Raw genomic sequence first — 22,364 nt, 5'->3', positions numbered from 1 at the left:
TCAAAAAAACAAATCAAAAGTCTTATCTAAAATTGGTTCAAACCAGCAAAGGCCTCCTAGTAAAAAAATACATTTATCTTCAATTGTGCAAATTCTAGTAGGTTACAAGATTACCTAGAACCTTGGAGTTGATCCTAGATTATATTTTCAAAAGAGGAGTTCAAAAGGATCCTTGTTATTAAGCATCATGCAAAATGACAACTCAATAGTAAATAATAAAGATGAAATAGATCTAGGAAAAATATTAATTCAATCATCATGAAATAAGATCTATGATATGAGATGATATAGAAGAAATAAAACTAACCTCAAAATATGCAAGGGAAAATTATTTTTAACTCCAAAAATTATAGATTTACAACTACTATAGAAAATTTGACTGTCAATTTGTGATCAAAACAAAAAATCCAAAAAACCCTAAAAAAAATTAGATCTCTAGGTATAGGTTGATTTGAGTGATCTGACTGATAGATTTATGGGATGAAAAATATTATAAATGATAATACTGATAAATTAAATGCTAGCATGTAGTAGAATTAAATATAATAATGAGAAATATCTTTATCTATGTGTATGTAATTATATTTAGTATGTGGTTAGGGGGAGAATGACATCAATAATTCTAATAATGCAAACTAGGTGTGTTAGGTTTAACACTTTCTCCCTAATCCATTCAGTACAAGAGAAAGAGGAGGTTCCAAGAGCAACTCTCAATATGACCTAGATTAGATAAAAATGTCCTAGTGTGATAAGGGATACCAATTCTAAACCCAAATTATATCAAGTACAAAAGAAAGGCCTCTTTCATGCAATGGAATTTAATTATAAATCTATAAAATTAAACCAATTAATTAAGTGAGAAGTGTAAGATAGGTCTAGGTACCAAATATATGCAATCAACTCAATTGAGATATGATAATAGGTCTACTCTAAAATGTGAAACAAATGATAAAGTACTTACTCGTGGGAAATGGAATCTATATTTTCACTATAGAAATTGTGGATTTGACACTATGATAGAACTTTCAACTCCAAATTTGTGATAACAATAGAAAAACCAAAAAATGTTGGTCATCTCATGGCCTTGGGAAGACATCAAGTTGATGCAACATGTTTCAAACCCTTAGGGTGAAGTCACTGTGTCCTTGGGGCATAATAGCAAGGTCAAACCAACTTCCTTGGAAATGTCTTAAGGAGTGATTTCTAGATATGTGGTCACCAAATCAATAACCGACAAGTATATTATAGAATTTTTGTGTATGGGTGGACATAAAGGGGTTTTCATTAGTCAACCTCCAATTTTGGTGATTTCTACCTCCACAAATAACCATTAGAAATACATTTGTGTTTGTATATAGTGCTCATGAATCCTACATTTTAGATCTAGAATGTAAAAGAGATAGTAAATGCTAAGTATCTACTATATGATTGAAACCTTAAAATGTAGAATTTCTTGGAAATGTAAATGTGTGCAAAATATGAACATACAAATATCATATATGAACATAGCATAGAAAACATAACAAGCCTCTATGGGGTAGGAAATGTGAATCAAGGATACAAACCCTAAGTTCATCACATAACCTACTCACATATGTGAATATATGATATAGAAGGAGAGAAGATAAGGAAACAAATCCTTTCAATCCCAATTCTAGAGAACTAGGTCTAGGGAGATTAGTGCTAATTGAATGGACAAGGAGCACTAATGCAAACTAGATCTAGTAGGAATAGAGGAAAAAATCTAATTCCTTAAAAATCCTCAGTGTTTGTGTGTGTAATTGAAACTAGATATATGTAGATATTCTAAAAAGATAAAGGAGGAAAATGAACACACCTTTGAAATCTTTTTGTGCTTGTATTCTTGATCAAAATGAGTATAAATCATTAGATCCATGACTGTAATTGTAGAATAGATAAAATCTAGAAATCTTTTGGCAAACTCTTAGGGATGAACTAGATCTTTAGGGGTGAAATAGATTCTTCAACAGTGTAGTGCACCCCTAATGATGTGCAACACTGCTTCTAATTTCACTATTTTGAAGAAATAAAAAAAGGGTACTCCAATCTACAACCTATTTTTTAATTCAATATCCACTACCTATAGTAAGAAAGGATTGTTGTTGTTCACGGGGGGTTTACTTTGGTCAAACCCTAGTTTAGGAATTGAGCTTGAATTGAAATAGTATGTAAAGTAAATGTATGAATTCACCTTACAAAAAGTTGAATCTCTTGAATCAAATTAAATTTTCTTACTTCAACAAAATATTTGGACAAAGAAGATGGAGAAAAATGGATGTATAATATGCAACATAGGACCTTGGATGGATTGAAGAAGATCTTGAAGATAAAATCCTTCAATTTCTTGAATGCTTGAATCCTTGATCTTCAATGGAGGAATTTTTGAAGACTTGAAGAGTTGAAACTTGAACGCTTGAGAGATAGGGCTTGTGGATGCTTGAGCACTTGAAAACACAGTGTTGTGATATGAAAAAATGGAGCAAATGGAAGGGTTTATATAGAGCTCAAAATTAACTTAGTCCGGTAGGCTGACTAACCTAGAAGTTAACACCTAAACATCCCAAAACACAAGACCCAAAGAGGAGAGCCAAAATAGGGCTTCATAAGGGGTGCACTATTCCCTTGATTGGCCCATGAGGGGTAGACTATGCCCTTGATGATTAAATTCACAAAAAGTGAGGGTTGTCTTAGGACTCCAAAATAGGTCTTGGGATCTATAAATTAGGTCCATATTTTGACAAATTCTTGTTTTAGGGTGAGGAGTAGATTACAAGTGGTTATATGAATGAATGGAAGGACCTAGGGGAAATAGATCCTACCTTGAGCTTAACACCATGAAAATAGGAGCTTTAAAGAGGATCTATTAGGTTTACCCTAATTCAACCTAGGAGGAAGGATAAAAAAGGAAAGAAGAGATGAAAGAGAGAAGGAGATTGATGATCTCACATTAAATAGGTGCTAAATCTTCATTAAATTAGAGTTATTCCAATTAAATATGGTACATTTAATCCCCACTTTAGCGAGATTATGGACTCAATTCAAAATTTTGGTAAAGTAGAGCACAAGGCATAGGATACCCTTATTACAATGAAGGAGACAAACAATCTGTCAAGCCCCCAAAGGGATTAAGAATTTGACAACTCCCAAATCATAATGAGAGAGAGATCATTGAATGAAAATAAAGAGAGATTATTGTGCCTAGTAGAGTGCCCACCCTATTATGAATTAGTGAAAGAGATGTTGTAAAAGATGACATTGGAATAGTCTAACATGGTGGTAACTCGCTAGTCAACCCATCAAAAGACCCACCCATAGATCAACATTCTTTGTATCACCATGTTAATGTTTTTTAAGGATGTATTACCCATGTATAGGGTTTAGTAAATTGTTATGTGTTACCCATAGATGAGATTTAGCATATGTGCATGTAAAGGAAAGAGAGACCCAATATCAAGGATGCTCACTTCCTAGATTGAATGCATTTATATGGAATCCATTCTTTAGGATTGTGCATAATCCATAAAGGGATTTGTAAGATATTTGCATTGAAAGAGAAGGATGAAGTAGTAATGCATAGATTTGATGCTAACTTAGGAAGCATATTAAGCAACCAAGGCTAAAGTGACCCAAGCTAGACTTAGAATTTGTATTCATTACCCTATGTTTGGAATGAAAAATGAGTAGAGAGTATGCCCCCATGTTAAAGTCATTACTAACAATTTAACATGAGTAATGAATTTAACAGAGTATATGAATAATCATCAAAGGATATTTCCACTACTGAGATGCCCCCAAAAGAATAAAAATCAAGGTAAATGAAAATAGAACATGTAAGAGCACAAAAGGGATCTACTAACTCTAGGGTTAGTATGATCATATGATAATATGAAAATATTATATCAAGTGTAAAATGTCATCATCACCCAAAGGAAGTATAACTACAACACAATGGAAGAAAGATATGTAAGAGTTACAAAGAAAAGTCTTTTTGTATCACCATCACAGAGACCAAAAGGAATTGGTACTATCATGTCACAAATCCAAGCAGTCAACACAAGGATACAAGTACAAACAATAACACATGTACAACATAACATATAGTGATAGATAGAAGAAGTAAGATACAAATAAAATAATGTTGCAATGGGTTGATTTATTTATCACCATGCACCAATAGAGCATTAAGGGCCATTTAAAGAAATATAAACATACATTTGGAAAACATGATATGGGGTAAGCACATAAAAACAAGAAAAAAAAAAAAGATACAAGTACAAACAATAAAACATGTACTATCATGTCACAAATCCAAGCAGTCAACACAAGGATACAAGTACAAACAATAACACATGTACAACATAACATATAGTGATAGATAGAAGAAGTAAGATACAAATAGAATAATGTTGCAATGGGTTGATTTATTTATCACCATGCACCAATAGAGCATTAAGGGCCATTTAAAGAAATATAAACATACATTTAGAAAACATGATATGGGGGAAGCACATAACAACAAGAAAAAACAAAAAGATACTATGATAGAGCACTCACTTCAAGCATGATACCCTTCTCCCCTATCTCAGTTAGTAGTAATAAGAGTAGGTGGATAAATTTGAATAGGAGCTATGTCAATGAATACAATAGGGTAATAGCCAAATCCAAAGGACTCTCGAGAGAGTCACTATACTCAAGTGTAGATGTAACCCTAAGCTGCTTAGAAAGCATATTAGGAAAATTAATATCAATATCAATAATCTCATGCTCATCATTATCTAAAGTATCCTCTTCATCTAAATTAATAGAAATAGAATCCAAAATAGGAATATGTATATCATTAACTTCTTCAACAGACATGGGCTATTGAGAATCATTCATATGAGCTTTAGTACAAGCTTGAAAATTCTTTTGACATTCATGAGCATGTTGGTTATGCTTAGTTTTACTAGAAACTTGCTAAGAAGATGAAGTAGGATCAACAACCATTGGTTCCTTACCTTTTGATGAAACAAGAGGAGGAACAAAAGAAGGCTGAGATGTAGAAGGAGAGATTGCACTAGCAGGAGCCATACTGGGAGAAGGATCCATATTAGTAAAAGGAACAACACTAGGATCAAAAAATGCAAGAGGTGATTGACCATTAGAAATAGAGGAATTAGAAGAAAGAGGTGTAGAAGTTGCAAGGAAATGACCATGAGGCTTACTTAACTTGACAATCTTTCAGCATTTATAATCTTGATACAAACAAAATATATAGTCTAGATGAGTAAGCAGAGTTGTAGGAAGAGAAGGCCAAAAGAAATCAAGAGTACCACAATATCGAGGCCTAGAAGCATGATAAAGACTATGATTGATTATCTTAATCTCATAATCATAAGGAAATTTAATACATTGATGAATAGAAGAGGAATAACTTACATGGCAGTTAACCAAGGTAACCAAGTTTCACTTGGAATTGATCAGAAGTAGGAATGACAAAAAAGGTACTATTCACCACTTTACTATGGAGCTCAATAGGAAAAGAGATGGTGTTGGAAATATGGTCAATTAGATGTCTAGAGTGTTGTCATTTATGGAAACATGTATTCAATATTTCATTTATGTATCTAGAGTTAGAAAATTGTCTAAGTGTGAGATAGTTTGTAGTAGTACAAAGATACATGTAATGTGTACAAATGACACACTTTGAGTTAGCTCATGCATAGTTGAGGATAGCTATATGAAAATTTCATGATGATTTAGGTCAGTGTGCAAATGTGTATGGATAGTACAATGCAAGTCATAGTTGATTAACCAGTTCATATAATTAATAAGACATAACATAGCATATTAGAAATATGAGTTGTATTACTTAAGGACTTATTTTAGTGACAAAATAATTACTAAGTCATGATGGGATAAAAATATAGATATTAATCCCTAAGTTATTTTATATCAAGTCAAGTGTGTGAAGATATGAAGGCCAACTAGGCAGAGATTTATTAATTTGCAAGATATAAGTAAAGATCTTATCTTATGTAAATAATGTATAAGATGTGTGACGTGAAAAATATTGTGAAGATAGCTTGAAAGATATGTGAGCACTATGTGATACAAAATCTGATGTATGATCAGATCAAGTGCAAGTTTTAGTAGTAAGAAAGTATTGTATGTATACGTATACTTGCGAAGAACTTTATTGCTTATTGCATGCTAGGAAGTGGGCTCTTCTTGCATACATTGTATTTGATCTACCAAATCCTAATAGGGTTGAAGCAACTCCTAATAGGGTTGATGCTTTTAACAAGGCCTAGTCCTCTAACAAGGACTCAAGACACTATATGTACTTCATAGACTCCTAACAGGGTCAATATCCTTAACATGATTCTTTTGTTTAGTGAATCATCTAGTGGGTATCATCCCCACCAGAGTTTTCCCTTGGCCAAGGTTTCCCTAGTTAAAAAATAATGGTGTTATGAGTTCTCTTTGTGTATGGTTATATTTACTATTGAACATTGCTATTTTACTTTCATATGCAAGTTATAAAGTAATCATCGATATTTAGTTGTGGGAAAAAGTTTATAGAATACTGATTCATCACCCCCTCTCACTATTATCTATTTTTAACAATTGGTATCAAAGCATAGTTACTTTGAAGAGGCTTAATAACTTGAGTAAGATCCCTATGGATATGGAATGGTTAAAGAGAAATCTTAAAGAAGCTCTTGAGCATACTGACCTTCTTACAGTAAGAAAGAGATAACCTGAAAGATAGATATGAAGATGCAAAAGTTTACATTAGAAAATTGAAAGATAAGATTGATGATCTAAAATCTAGTAATGAATCAAATGTGCAGAATAGTGATAATGATGAAGTAGAAATCTCAAGAAAGAAAATGAGATCTTGAAGCATGAGTTGAAAATTGTTGAACTTAAGTTGAACGTTATGAAAAATGACAATAAGAATGAACTTGATATGAAATGTGAGAATGCAAACCTTAGATCTCAGTTGAGTCAACCAAAATCAAAATTAGATTCTATCAAGATAGAACATGCCAAATTAGAAAAATACAACACTATTGTAAAAGGAGAGTTGACACAGGCTAAACAATAGTTAGAGGAACTTTATACGAGTAGTGAGAAAATTGATGAGTAGATATTTTTCTAGAGACCCTCTTATGACAAAACAAGTCTTGGATATCTTATTGGAGAAAAGTTAGCCAAGAAATTTGAAATCAAGAAAGAATCAAATACATTTGTAGAAACCCCTAAAGAAACTAATCATAATAAGATTAAGTCATCTAAAGGACTTGAACTAGTTGATTTGTCTAAGAAATCTGATGAACCTAAGATAATGATGCAGAGCATCTTGGGTGTAAGAGAAATCTCTTATCACCCAAAAATATTTTCTTTTCACTCTTTTCTATTTTAATAAGGACTAGTAGACAAGGGGTTTGCTATTTCTGGGAGCTTGCTATTTTTAGTAAGTTTGTCATATGAGTTTGAAATTTTCTCATTTTCTATAGGGAGGTTCATTTTAGAGTTGTAAGCCTACCATAAAAATCTCATTTCTCAAGCATAAGTATTAGAGAAGTTATTGCAGATTTTTGGTGGAAAAATTTGTAGAAAAATCCTTAGGCTCACTATTGGAGGCCTTAGAGTGCTTGAATGTGGTCTAAAAAATTGATGGAAGGGTGCTAGCATTGTTCTAGGCTTGTAGATCAGGAATTCACATTTCCAAAAAGTGATAATAGCCAATTGGAGCAATGGTTCATGAGTTATGGCCTTTCAAAGTTGGGCTACCCAAAATATCTAAAATAATTATCAAAGATGTATTTGGCTGACTCTATATGTATTGTTAGGGTTTATTGGCCCTAGGTATTAAGTTTCAATGTCTAGAACCTTCTCAGATGGCATAAAATTTCCTAATAATTAGGAGATGAAATTTCCTATTTAAGAAAGGCATGACCATTGTCTAGAATAACTCTGGGTGTAGTTCACAACATTGTCCAGATCAACTTTGGGTGTAGTTCACAACATTGTCTTGTAGATTACTGTAATAAAGGCACCCATGTGGGTTAGCATATTGTACTTGTGAATTCTATAATTTTACATTTGTGGTGCAAATAAGAAGTCCGTATTTTTTTTCTCACATTTTCTATTGTTTCTATTATGTGTTTATGGTATTAAGGGTATCACCCTTCATCAGATAATAGAGCACGTTTATCTACCTAAGAAAGTTGATTAAACCAAACAAGTTAGACATGAATTTAGAGGTAAATGTTTCTTTTACAATGAAGTAGGTCATATGAAAAGTGATTGCACTGGTAAGTCTTTCAAACCTATTACTAATTTCTATTGTTATAATTGTCATGGTTATGGACATAAAAAAATAGATTGTAAGAAACTTAAGTTTGATAATAATAATGCAAATAGTAGAATGTTCAGGAATACTAACCCTGTAGGTAATGACAAAGGAAGATCACATAGCAGATCAAATGATGGTGAAATATCTAATCATAAAAGAAAAAAGATTCTATGCTACAAGTATAATAATCTTTGACACATTGCAAGGAATTGTAGAGCACCTGATAGTCTAAATGGAATCAATTAGAGGAAGAATGCACCTGTATATTAGTAATGCAATGAATTTGGACACACAACAAGAATTTTTTAGAATGGACAGAAGGAACTTCAAAAGGACCCCTAATCATAGAAGGAAAAATAAAAAAAATGATAGAAGAAATGATAATGGTAGTGACAATAGTCAGAAGGAAGCAATCAAGGAACATGTTGATGAATTCAAAGAAGCATTTGTGAAGGTTTGTAATCTAGATATTTCTTATATAGTGTTGGAAGAACAATATTTTGATGCACTTGAAGGGAAATTGAAGTCAAAAGTTATTTGTGACTTATCCTATCTAAATTAAGTAGTTCTAATAGAGAAAATGCATTAGTTAATCAGAACTAATGTTAAAGAGTGATTTAGAAGTTGCACAGTGAACAATAGGTATAAGACATAGAGAGGAAGCTATGGTTGAGCGCACAAGCTTAGATATGATCACAGGAAGTTATAAGATAGGAAAAAAGTTTTCTAGTGATCAGTGACAATTTTTGAATTTGTGGTAGATGTGCATTTAATGTAGAGTCCAATTTGAAGTGATTTAAAGATTGCAAACAAGATTGTGAGTGCCATTCGATCATGCAAAGAGTTTAGAGAAATTTAATAGCAATTTGATAGTGACTTCAAGTGCAAAGAAAGGTGTTTGAAGTGTGAAGTTGCCAAAGCCCTAAATGGAATATTTTAAGGTATTTTATGAAGCTTGAATTAAATTTCTAGTGTATATAGTTAATAATTATGGAAATTTAGACAATATATGATGTAAGTGATAGGCCCAAGTAAAAATTCAAGAAACACCCATTTGTTTTTTTAGTGGATGATTTACTAGGAGAATTTTTGAAAATCTCATTGAATGTGTTTCATGTAGAGGATGTTTGAAGTTACATTCACTACAAGTTTGAAAGCATTAGAGATGAGGACATACATAAGGAATTAGGAGTGATGTGTAATAGTGACCTAACCCTTAGATGCAAGTACACACACCTACGTGAGTTGAATCTAATCAAGTATATGTTCTACATGGAGTTTGACAACCATGAGTGTACTAGAATCATTTTGAGTAGAGTTCATGATGAGATTTTTTGGATAGGTGATGTACTAGTCATAATTGAAAATGACCTAATTCACGAGGTCATAGGTCTAAGTAATGAAGGATGCAACCCAATGAATGATAGAAACATGAGAAAGATAGTTGAGATAAATTTGTACACCAAATTTGATGGAAGAAATATGAAATTTGACATGATTTAGGATAAAGGAGTTAAACTATTGAGTGAAATTCTTGGATATAAACTAAATCATAGTTCTAGAGTGAACTTAGTGCCATTAGGATTTATGCATGCAACATATGTGATGTCTATAGAGAAAAGAAAGGTAAACATGTGTGAGATTGTTAGAACACAAATTTTGGAGAATATTGAAAAGATAAAGAAGACCAAGAATATAGTCTTTAGATTTGATTTTTTACTTACACATATGTTCTTTTATGCAACCAAGAAATTCACTGGAATGAAAAATTGGGATAGTGATGGATGTACTATGAAGATGCTAACTGTAAGAATTTGGCTTAGGCCAGAATTCACCCAAGAACTAAAGAACTCAACACAAGCACACAGTAGACCAAAATAGATAGAGTATGATCAGAATGATGATATTCATTCAATAACTAGTTGAGAGTACACTAGGAGTGCTGTAATATAAAGGTCTTAGGAGAGCTTCTAGAATGCATAGAAGTTAGCATCATGATATGTCATACAACCAAGCACATGTCCACCAGATATGGGTTATCCTCCATTGAGCACGGGATTAAGTGCAATGATGTGAGGATAAGCCTACAATGGTGTAGCATGCAAATCAGTGGAGTAGACAACATGTGCTAAATGAGGAGTGCGAATAACTGTGTTGTCAACATGACAACTGAGTGAATGATGCATACTCCTATGTTGTAGACACCATGTGCATAATTAGAGTTGCGTAACTCAATGAGAGTTCACAAACTCCTAAGTGTCTCACCTAAAATAATAATAAAATAATGCATTAACCTAAGTAAAACTTAAGTAAGTGTAATAAGTAAATACTTATTTACACCAACACCCCCCCTTAAGTGCAACTTAGGGGAATGCCCTTAAGTTTACGAAATCTAGGATGAAATGCATGATGGGTCTCGGCTACTAGGCCATGTTAGGTACCCATGTACATAATCATATGCAATCTCTCATAAAGCGGGGAAAGAGGGAAAACCTCATGGGAAAAACCCTCCCCCAAAAAGAGAGGTAAATAGGGATGCATGGATGGATGGAGTAATCAAGACCCCCCCATTATGACATACATCCAGTATATACATAAGAGAATGATGAGAAGAGGAAGATAGACAGGATAGGCCCCCCCCCCCCCCCACAAAGAAGAATGTCAAATAGTGATTGCTCCGATGAAGAAGCTAATCTAAGACTGCAGAATGGTGTTCCTCCCCTTAGGAAGAAACAATGCCAAGGGTACAAACGAGATGCTTCCGCTGTGTGTGGAAAGAATCCCATGAATAAGTGATATCTCTGAAACCTACTCAACTGGCTGAAGAACCTGTCCCAAAGAACTGTCTGACTCTGCAACTGATGAAGAATCCTACTGCAACTGCTGATCATAAGTATCCACAATCACTTCAACCTGTGAGGATCGATCATGTAGAGAATGAACAAGAGAGTCAGATGGAACCCTCGTGACAATTGAGGAAGGTAATTTTGCATCAAGAAGAAGAGGCAAATCATAAATACTATCTCCCAAATCTATCACTGAACCTATATCTGGAAGACTAGATGTACCCTGCTATTTTGGACCTATCATTATGGCTATGTATGCATGCAGACTAAACTGATGAAGTGACCTCTTGCTACAACTATCGACATAACCCCATGTGTCTAAATTTGTTGAAGCACTATAACTGAAATCACTATCAGTTTCCACATTGTATGATGTGTGAAGAGGAGTGGAGGACAAGCTGGGTGAACTTTCCTCAAAATGTACATCCTTTTCCACAAATATCTAATGTGTCTCAAGATCTAGAAGTCTATATGCCTTCACACTGTCTTTATAACCAATGAAGATACAAGGCTGAGATGACTATGCCTTGCATCCTCTAGAAGATATCTTTGCCCATGCAGGACAACCGAAGACTCTGAAGTGTGACACAATAGGTTTTCTGCCACACGATGCCTCAAAAGGAGTTTTTCCATCTAAGGTTGGATGAGGAGAATGATTAAGAATGTGAGTGGCACAAGAGATTGCTTCGACTTCTAATTTTGAATCTAGAGACTTGGCATGAATCATGCAACTTGCCATATACTTAAGAGTTTGAATCCTCAAAGCTGCAACATCTGTCTTATGCAGACTGAATGCTGGCAGAGTCTGAAGATCAATTCCCTCATGTTTGCAAAAGTCTTTAAGTCTTCTATTCACATCCATGTTTCCATTGTCCATGCAAAGTACTTTGGTGGCCTTTCTGGATTTTCATTCTACATGAGCCTTGAAGTCTAGAAACTTGTCCAACACTTCATTCTTGTTATGCAGAAAGTAGACCCAAGGGAACCTTGAATAGTCATCAACAAAAGTGAGTATGTAGAGACCCTGGCTGAATGCAAAAGGACCTGCTAATACCATGTGAACCATCTATAGAACACCTGGAGCTCTTGAAGACTTCCCTCTTGGTAACTTCCCCTCTGGATGCATATCCACTAGATCTATTGAACATTCACCCTTAGAAAAGTTGATTTGAGGTAGACCTTTCACCATTTGGTATGTGCAAAGTTGCTGAAGATAGTGGCAGTCAAGATAACCATACCGCTCATGCCATAATTGCATGTTGGAATTTAATTGAGATAACAAGGCCTTTGAAGGAGACTTGGGCACAAAATGAGAGAAAGAGTATAACCTTTTTTTATCATTCACTTTCCCCACTGCAACCAAGGAATTGTCTTTAAGATTGTGCACTTTTATTGAGTCTGGAAGGAACTCAACTCTATGTCCATCTATGAGGTGAGTGATTTGGTAGATTGATAGGAGATTTGAACTTAGGTTTGGAAAATAGAGAACCTCTTGAAACTCTCCATTTTCCATCTCCACGTTTCCTTTTCCTTCAACTTCCATTTTTCTATCATTCCCCATGAAAATGTGTGGTACCTTTGAGTGATTTAATGAAGAAAAATCCTCTTTTGAAGAACCCATATGATATGAGGCACTTGAGTCAAATATTCATTCCTTTGAAGAGTTTTCATTTGCCATGAATGCTTGTCCTTTGCCCTTTGAATCAGAAGATGACCCTTTATCCTTATAAGCATTAGGCAATGGAACATTATGTCTCTTCATGATGTTGGTCAACTCATCAATCTTTTTGAGATAACACTCATGCTCTTCATGACTTGATTTCTTGCAATAAGAACACTTCTTTTTCTCCTTATTATTGTCCCCTTTTTTGTTAGAATTCGAGGACTTGCCTTGTTGATTGGATTGTGGTGTTGTCTTTTCTGCATCCTCAGATTTGTCCTTCTTCCACTTCTTCTTACCCTTTCCTTTGTTTGAAGATTGTCTAGCTGAATTTTGAGAACCCTCATTAGCCACCAATGCTTTGGACTAAGGTGTTTTGAGAATCCCCATTGATTGTGATATGAATATTAGGATTTAACTATGTGATTTTGAGTCAAAATCGATGACCCATGTTTCATGAGTAGTGATTCAACATGAATCCATCTCTCATGAGAATAAATGGAACACTTAGTACTCATTGTATCTAGGTGATGCTCACAGGGGTGAAGCACCGGGACTTCCCAGGAGGTCACCCATCCCAGTACTACTCCAGCCTGAGCGCGCTTAACTATAGAGTTTCCTCAGTTAAACCCAAAGCTTGCAACCCCATTTGCAAAACCTTCACCAAGTGTTGTGCCTTATCAACCATTCATTAGAAAGCCCCTTAAGCTCATCAATTGATAAGTAGGAGATAATTTCCACAGCTAGTCAAATTGTGATATTGATATCACAATAAGGCACAACACTTGGTGAAGGTTTTGCAAATGGGGTCGCAAGCTTTGGGTTTAACTAAGGAGGAAACTCTGTAGTTAAGCGCGCTCAGGTTGGAGTAGTACTGGGATGGGTGACCTCCCGGGAAGTCCCGGTGCTTCACCCCTGTGAGCATCACCTAGATCCAATGAGTGCTAAGTGTTACATTTATTCTCATGAGAGATGGATTCATGTTGAATCACTACTCATGAAACATGTGTCATCGAGTTTGACTCAAAATCACACAGTTAAATCCTGATATTCATATCACAATTTGACTAGCTGTGGAAATTATCTCCTACTTATCAATCCCCATTGATTTCAACTTCTTTTCTTCATCATCCAACAATTTAGCATATTCATCAAAAGTTACTTTCTTGTAGGTAGACCCCAAGGTAGTCTTAGAGGTGTTAAAAGAAGATACAAATGTGGAATATTCTGATGGCAGCTTGTTATGGATGAGATAGATCAGTCTGTCATCTTTGATTGAATTCCCACAATTAGTAAGCTTCGTCCTTAATTCATTCAACTTGATGATGAAGTCCTGTATGGAATCATACAACTTAGGATATAAGGAAACAAGCTCATCTTCAATTTTGAACACATCCTCTTCAGACACTTTCCCATAAAGGCTTTCGAGGGTATCCCAAGCTTCCTTGGATGTAGTACATTTCTTGATTTGATACATGATTTTATCATCTACCCCCAAACATATATCACCTAGGGCTTTTCTATCCATGGCTACCCAATTTGAAATTTCACTTGTTGATACATTATCACTTGCTAGTTTAGGAAGAGTACCATCTACAAATTGTGAAACTCCATTATGCATTAAGTGATACAACATTTTGATTGACCGTGAAGAATAGTTATGAGGAGTTAATTTAGGAAGCTTAAAGTTTCCCATAATGCAAAAAATGAAAGAAATGTGCAGAAAAGAGAGAACACAACACCAAGAACACCCCCCCTTTTCACTATATCAAGAAACCCCCCCAAAATAGATGCTTTGGGCACTATATCAGTAGTGCGATTACAATAAGCCACTTGCCAATTTTGTCCTTCGTGGACTTTTGATTTTTCTTGTTACAACCTCTTAATGGAGTACAAATCAGATACTTTACAATGTGATACAATTCTGAAGTATTACAAAGCTAAGAAAGGTCTTATTGCTGAAATTGACAATTTTTTCCACACAACATGACAATTTGATGTTAGATCTAGAAAGTAGATGAAAAAATATGCACTCTAAAAAAGAAAAGAAACTATTTTTGACTCTAGATGTGCCCGTATGAAGCATTTGAAATTGTAAAATGCAGGATTATCCTATTATAGTGGCCAAAAAATGCAAATTCTAAACAATCTGAGCACCAAAACTAGAAAATAGCTACACCACTGCAAAATTTAGAAAATTTTACCCAATTTCAAAAAAAATTCACTTGATTTGGAGTTTGGATGTGCAAGTTATGGCCTCTTGAAGTCAGACTACAAAAACCAAAATGAATCTAAAGAGGGGTTGCATCAACGAATGAGGGGGTTAAATTTGATAGCTATACAACCATTGCAACAGTTCTATTTTTCCTTGAAATGATGTCTAAAAGAGCATCAAATTTAAGCTCATGACTTGGATGACGTCAACAGACCCTTGGCCCAAGATGATGTTAGCATGATGTGGCACTTGTATGATCGTACAGAACTATATGAACGTGGATGATGTGCTAGATCATACACTGATGTGGCCGATGACATATTGTCTACATGGCACTGATTGGATCGCTAACTTTTTTTGCAGAGTTAGCAGATGTGGCAGAGGAGGTGGCTCTGATTCAGATGCCATTTGTCATGGTAGCTGTCCTAGTGACTGGGATGGTACAATTAGATGACGATGTAGTCAATCTCAGATCTATCCACCTGCACATCTATTGAGCTGGTAGATTACTATGGGTCTGTGCAGATATGTCGCTTGTGCTGACTGAATGGTAGATCGACGAAACTAACCTCCACGTGTACCCATTGTATGCTAACTGTATGCATAGTCACTGTAGAGTCATCGCTGCCATTGCCAAATTTGGGAGCTGGCTGTTGATAGAATATGCAAAAAATTTAGTTCTTAGTTGCCAATTTTGTCAATGTTTGTCCCACATTGGTGGGAGGATGATGGAGATGGGTTTATAAAAGTAATAACCTACGATACAACATGCGCAGGTAGGAAATGGTCATTATAATGCCAGTGACAGAATTGTGCATTGCCATTGATTGGTGGAGTTGCTCACCAAATTTTTTTGTGTAGTGTATGGTATCCGTAGTGTGAATCAAGAGCCTGCAGAATGATTGAATGAGTCTGCCAATTAAAATATAAGCCCTGCGAAATAAATAAAAATTCTGCCAAATTTGCAGTACAAGATCTAACAGCTCAATACTACAATATTTTTTTTCTCTGATAGGAAGAAATCCAAAAAATAATTTTGAGAATACAAAGAAATAATAGATTTGAAAATTAGTAATCAGATCAAGAAATGATCATACCCGAATTGCAAATTGGGGCCTCTGAGTTTTGATTTGCAAAATTTTTTTGCCTCACGATCAACTTTCATTGAATATAGGCAAATTTATAGTCAATCTTCACCGAATTGACACTTCGAACACAATGGTGAGGTAAAATCTGGCTCTAGATGCTCCCATTTTTTGCGGATCCTCCAGATGCGTGTCGAGGTGCTGAAGCATGAATGGTCTCTAACGGCTACGTGATGAGAATCCTTCTTGGCTTTGATACCATGTAAGAATTTGACTTAGGCCAGAATTCACCCAAGAACTAAAAAACTCAACATAAGCACACAGTAGACCAAAATAGATAGAGTATTATCAGAATGACGATATTCATTCAATAACTGGTTGAGAGTACACTAGGAGTGCCTAAATATAAAGGCCTTAGGAGAGCTTCTGAAATGCATAGAAGTTAGCATCATGATATGTAATACAATTAGGCACATGTCCACTAGATATAGGTTATCCTCCATTGAGCACAGGATTAAGTGTGATGATGTGAGGATAAGCCTACAATGGTGTAGCATGCAAATCAATGGAGTAGACAACATGTGCTAAATGAGGAGTGCAAATAACTATGTTGTCAACATGACAACTAAGTGAATGATGCATACTCCTATGTTGTAGACACCATGTGCATAATTAGAGTTGCGTAACTCAATGAGAGTTTACAAACTCTTAAGTGTCTCACCTAAAATAATAATAAAATAATGCATTAACCTAAGTAAAACTTAAGTAAGTGTAATAAGTAAATACTTATGTACACCAACACTAACACAATGTTACAGGGAAAGATTGTAAAATGTGAAAGATGGTGACATTGATAGAATGATGAAGAAATTTTAGTCTGAGATGAAATAGAGATATATAATCCCTCCCTCCATGGTAGAAAATTATAAAGATCAAATATGCTTCATGGTGGAAACTAATAATACTTATATGGAAGTAGTAGAGCCAAGGGTAAAATTCATTGAACCCATGAGATAGGAGATGAGTGAAGAACTCATAGAAGGGTATGCATGAATTATACTACAGTCAGAGAAGGACACTAAATGCCCTAGATGGGGTACCTATGAGGAGAAGGTAAGGGAAGTTCATTCTAAACTTCACAACAAGGAAATTAAGAAGAAAGTGGAGAAAAAGATAGATTCCATCCTCAAGGAATCAGGTATGACTCAAGAGGAGTTTAATGAGATCAAAGGTATTGTTTTGGAAATGAAGACTAGTGGATAGACTAAGGTGATAGTAGCAACACCAATTACTATTGCAACACCATTTGAAGGGGTAACAATTTTTAAACCCTATAGTTCAAATATATTATTGAGCATAAAAATCTCATTCATTCTATATACCAGAATGGTAAGTAGGAGTTGGAGTAGTGTAGGTGTGGTGGGTGGGAAAAATGGATTCAAATTTTTAGGGGGGAATAAGACATATTCAACTGGATTGGGAGTGCAATCAGAGTTAGTAAGGGACAATACTTCAAGGTGGAATGATCTCAATGATGGTAAAACTATGGAGGATCTTGGGGGGGGGGGGGGGGGTGAGGGGCTCTTTGTAGGTAGGCTATTGTTCTGCTAAAAAAATGGGCTAGTCTATTTGATATTAAACTAGCTTGCAAGTCTGCCTTTCCATCAGTCAAGAATATTTCTTCAAAGGATAAATGTATGTTTTCAATAGAAATCCAAAATAAAATCATTGATAAAAATATTTATAGGATGGATTCAACCTTGGTAGGAAGATTTTTAGGTGCCAGGCCCAACATTGAGGTTGTCAGGGCCTTTGTTCGAAGGAAGTGGGCTTAAAAATGCTAGGTGTAAATTGTTGTGATGGCTAAAGGATGCCTCTCTTTTGGTTTTTCTTGTAAAGAAGATAAAAGTGAGATCTTTTGCAATGGTCCTTGGGTTGTGGGTAAACATACTTTGATTTTGCAAAAATGGGCTCCAAACTTGTATTCTCTAGATGAATCTAGAATTCAAGATCCGGTTTGGATTAGATTGATAGGGTTGTTAATGGAATTTTGGGTGGAGGATGTGTTTCAAGGTATTTCTAGTACCTTTGGTGAGCTCCTCTCTATGGATCCAGTCACAATTTTGAGGGGAAGAATGACCTATGCTAGAATCTATGTGGGTTTCTTCAAGGTACGAATATGCCATAATTTAATTTTCTCAAATCTAAAATTGGTATATGGAGACAAAATATTGAGTATGAGACTATCCCCTTTGCTTATTTCTAGTACAAAAAATCTAGACATCGAGCTATAAAATTTCCATCTTTGAATGGTGCACCCAAAAAATTTCAAAAAATCTGGGTGCATAAAGGATTGAATGATCAAAATGGAGATGAGTATGCAGTGGTAAGGTAAGGAAATCCTAGGAGGTTAGTGGTTTGGTGAAGGGAACCTTGATGATTGATGAAGAAGCTTCTCAACCAAAGATGAATGCTGATGGGGATAATCAGGTTAGGGTTCCTTTGGATCATGGTAATGAGGATAAAGGTCTAATTCATGAAGGAGGTGTGATTAATCCTAATAATGGGGATGAAGATGATAGTGGGGAGATCCATAATGATACCACTATTGAAGATGTTTATGATTCATTTAAGGAACCTGATTCTATCATCATGGGTAAGGAAGATCAATGTCTGATTAAACCTCTAATAGATGTTACTACCATAGAAAGTAATCATAATGGGGGGGGGGGGGGGGGGGGGTGGGGGGGGTTGAGGAAATCTTTAAAATTCAGGGGGCAGAGGAGAACTCTAGTGTAGACTGGACTCTAGTTGGGGGTAATAGAACTTCTAAATCTAAAAAGAAAACTGAGGGTGTATCCTCCAAATGGAATAAAGAGAATAGTTTGGTTAAAATTAGGAGCAATAAGAAAGGAGATATCCCTATAAGACCTTTGGGAAAAGGTAGTAAAAAAGGTGAAATGAAGAGCAACAAGACTAGGGACTATTGTCCACCTACAACATAATCAGGTAAAGGTTTTAAGGTTGGAGATGTTGGTGTATCTACTTCTTCAATAGGTAGACCATCTAATGTGCAAAGAATAAATGTTGAGACTAATAGAAGTATTGTAGATGGTAGTCAGAGGACTATCTTAGACTCAAAAAATTTCCATAAGAAATGAGGTTCATATCATGGAATATTAGAGGATTAAATAATCCTCACAAACAAGATATTATGAAGAATATGATTAGGGATAACAAACCAGATATTGTACTAATTCAAGAAACTAAAATGTTGAAGGATAAAGTGGAAGGTCTCTTGGTTTTTAGGGGAGACAAGATTATTGGGAATGATTTAGATGGGTCCTTAGGTGGTATGGTGGTTTACTAGAATTTTAAATGTATTGATGGGGAGCTTATCTCTCAGAATAAAAATACGATGAACATCAAATTTACCAATTCTAAGGATGGCTCTATTTGGGTGCTTACTAATGTTTATGCTCGCAACTCTAAATGGGGTAGAAAAGCTCTTTGGGAAGATATCACTAATCAAAGAAGAAATTTTGTTCCGGAGAAATGGATCATTATGGGGGATTTTAATACTCTAAAAGAAATTGACAAGATGAGAGGAAGTTAGACTAACTTGGATAACATATTGGATTTAATGGATTTTACTGATAATCATCTTCTACATGATATGGATTTGCATGGGATTGATTATACTTGGACAAATAGAAGAACTAGACATAACCTCATTCAGGTCCAATTTGATAGAGCTCTTATTAGTAGTGATTGGTTCTTAAAATATAAATGCTCTCTTAGTGCTCAAGTTCATATTGGATCAGATCACTATCCCATTTTTCTTGTGGCTGATCTGTTAACATTTAAGATGAATTACCCATTTAGGTTTGAAAAATGTGGACTCTCCATCTCAAATTGGAAAATCTTATCAAGGAATGGTGGAGAATTCATGTGGAGTGTACTGTCATGTTCAAAATTGCTTCTAAGCTGAAAAATGTTAAAAAAAATTATCAAAAAATGGAATAAGGATACTTCTGGGAACATTTTTTGAGAATAAAAAGAAAGTTTTGGAGGAGCTTAAAGAAATTTAGGACAATATTCAGGTTGATGGATATGAGACTATTTCTAGGGAAGAAGAGAGTGTGAAATTGATTGAGATTCATGATATTATTACTAAGGAGGAGATGTTCTGGAGGCATTGATCTAGAAATGTTTTTTAAAGGAAGGGGATCGAAATACTAAGTACTTTCACATGACCACTTTGAAGCATAGCATGACTAATAGAATTTCTCAACTCAATACTAATGGAGGGTCAACAAAGGATGAGGAGATTATAAAGAGTGAAGCAATGGATTTTTTTAGGAATTTACTACAAGGTGATCCCAATGTGGACAAGGAAAAGTAGAATATGTTTTTGGACTACATCCCAAACTATATTTCATAGGATCATAATATACTCCTAACTTCTATTCCATCTAATGAAGAAATTTCCAAGGTTGTTTTCTCCTTTGATGGAGACAAGGCACTAGGGCTAGATGGGTTTCATTTCTTATTTTTCCTTAAGTATTGGGGTTAAGGATGTCTTTGGTTCTAGGAAAATTCTCAAAGAATTGAATGATACCTTCCTTGCTTTAATTCCAAAGAAGTCAAGTGTTGATAGTATGGACCAGTTTCAACCAATGAGTCTTTGTAATTCTTTTTATAAAGTTATTTCTAATGTGCTACCTCTCATAATTTTTTCTCTTCTCCCTAAGTTGATATCTAGGTAGTAGAATGGTTTTTTTCCTAGTAGGAAAATTTTGGGTTCAATTATTTCAGTGCATGAAAATATTCACTCTCTCACTATCTCTAAGAAAGAGGGGCTTCTCCTTAAAATTGATCTATTCAAAGCTTATGATAGAGTGGACTAGGATTTTATACAAAGAGGGCTCAAAGCTTTTGGTTTTAATAAGAGATTTAGGGATTTGGTCCTTATGTTAGTTTCTTCTGCTACTTTCTCAGTGCTTGTGAATGGTTCACCAACTCCTTTTTTTAGAGCTTTATGTGGTTTAAGGTAGGGGGATTCAATTTCACCTATCCTTTTCATTCTAATGGTTGAATGTCTGGGAAGATTTGTGGAAACAATGGTGAATGTGGCAAATTTTGTTGGTCTGAAATCCTCATGCAAAGAGCTGATTTGTTCACATTAGCAATTTGTGGATGATTCTATAGTTATGAGAGAAGCTTAAATTAGAAATACTAGAAACATAAAGAAGGTTTTAGAGGATTATGGGCAAGCTTTGGGTCAAATTATTAATTGGAACAAAAGTGTGATATATTTTATCAATGTTAATGATATTAGATAGAACAAAATTAAAAAGATTATTGGTTGTGAGATTAGCATCTTAACGGATTCTTATCTAGGATTACCCCTTTTTATGGACATACCTAAGATCTTTTGGAGTTTGTTGATTGATAAAATTCAATCAAAGTTAGTAGGGTGGAAAGGTTCCCTCCTTAGTTAGGCTGGAAATGTTATTGTCCTTAAATCCATTTTATAGAATGTTTTGTTGTATACTTTGAGTGCTTTTAAGATCCCTAGAAAGTTTGAGATGACAATTGAGAAAATTCAAAACCTTTTCTTATGGATGGGTATGGAAAAAAAAGAAAAGACTGCCCTTGATTGCTTGGGAGAAAGTGTGAATGCCTTTTAATAAAGGTGGCTTTGGACTTAGAAGAGTCACCACTATGAATGATTCTTTACTTGCCAAGTTGTTATGGAGATAGCATAAAGAGGAAGGTGAATGGTGTGATATTTGGAATGATAAATATAATAGGGAGAACCAAGATCTTAAATTTTTTTTTAATAATGAGTCTATGCAAGGGGGTTCAATGATTTGGAAACATGTTCAAAAAAATAAATATATTATTAAGAAAGGGGTTAGATGGAAAGTGGGAAATGGGAGGACTATTCTTTTTTGGGATGATATTTGGATTCTTAATCATCCACTCAGTGCTGATCAAAGGTGGAATAGTTTTATGGAGCAGTGTAAGAATCTCTTCGAGATTTTTGCAGAAGACTATTGAGAAGAGAATAAATGGTTGGATTTCAAGAGAGTGGATAGAAACCTAATTGATCTCAACAAGATTCTGAATGTTGTCTTTTTAAGCCATGATGAGGATGCACTGATTTAGAAATATAATCCTAATG

General features: G+C 34.8%; 1 pseudogene; it reads left to right on the top strand.

Annotated features, from left to right (window-relative positions):
• The window catches only part of LOC149541883 (filament-like plant protein 4), a 105,766-nt pseudogene that overhangs the window by 20,058 nt on the left and 63,344 nt on the right, over positions 1-22,364 (top strand).

The sequence above is a fragment of the Cupressus sempervirens genome, chromosome 8, assembly GCF_028749045.1.
Source record: "Cupressus sempervirens isolate cs-2001-9-10 chromosome 8, ASM2874904v1, whole genome shotgun sequence".
Taxonomy (NCBI): Eukaryota; Viridiplantae; Streptophyta; class Pinopsida; order Cupressales; family Cupressaceae; genus Cupressus; species Cupressus sempervirens.
Note: the sequence above shows the minus strand (reverse complement) of the source record. Positions and strands in the feature narration are given on the sequence as shown.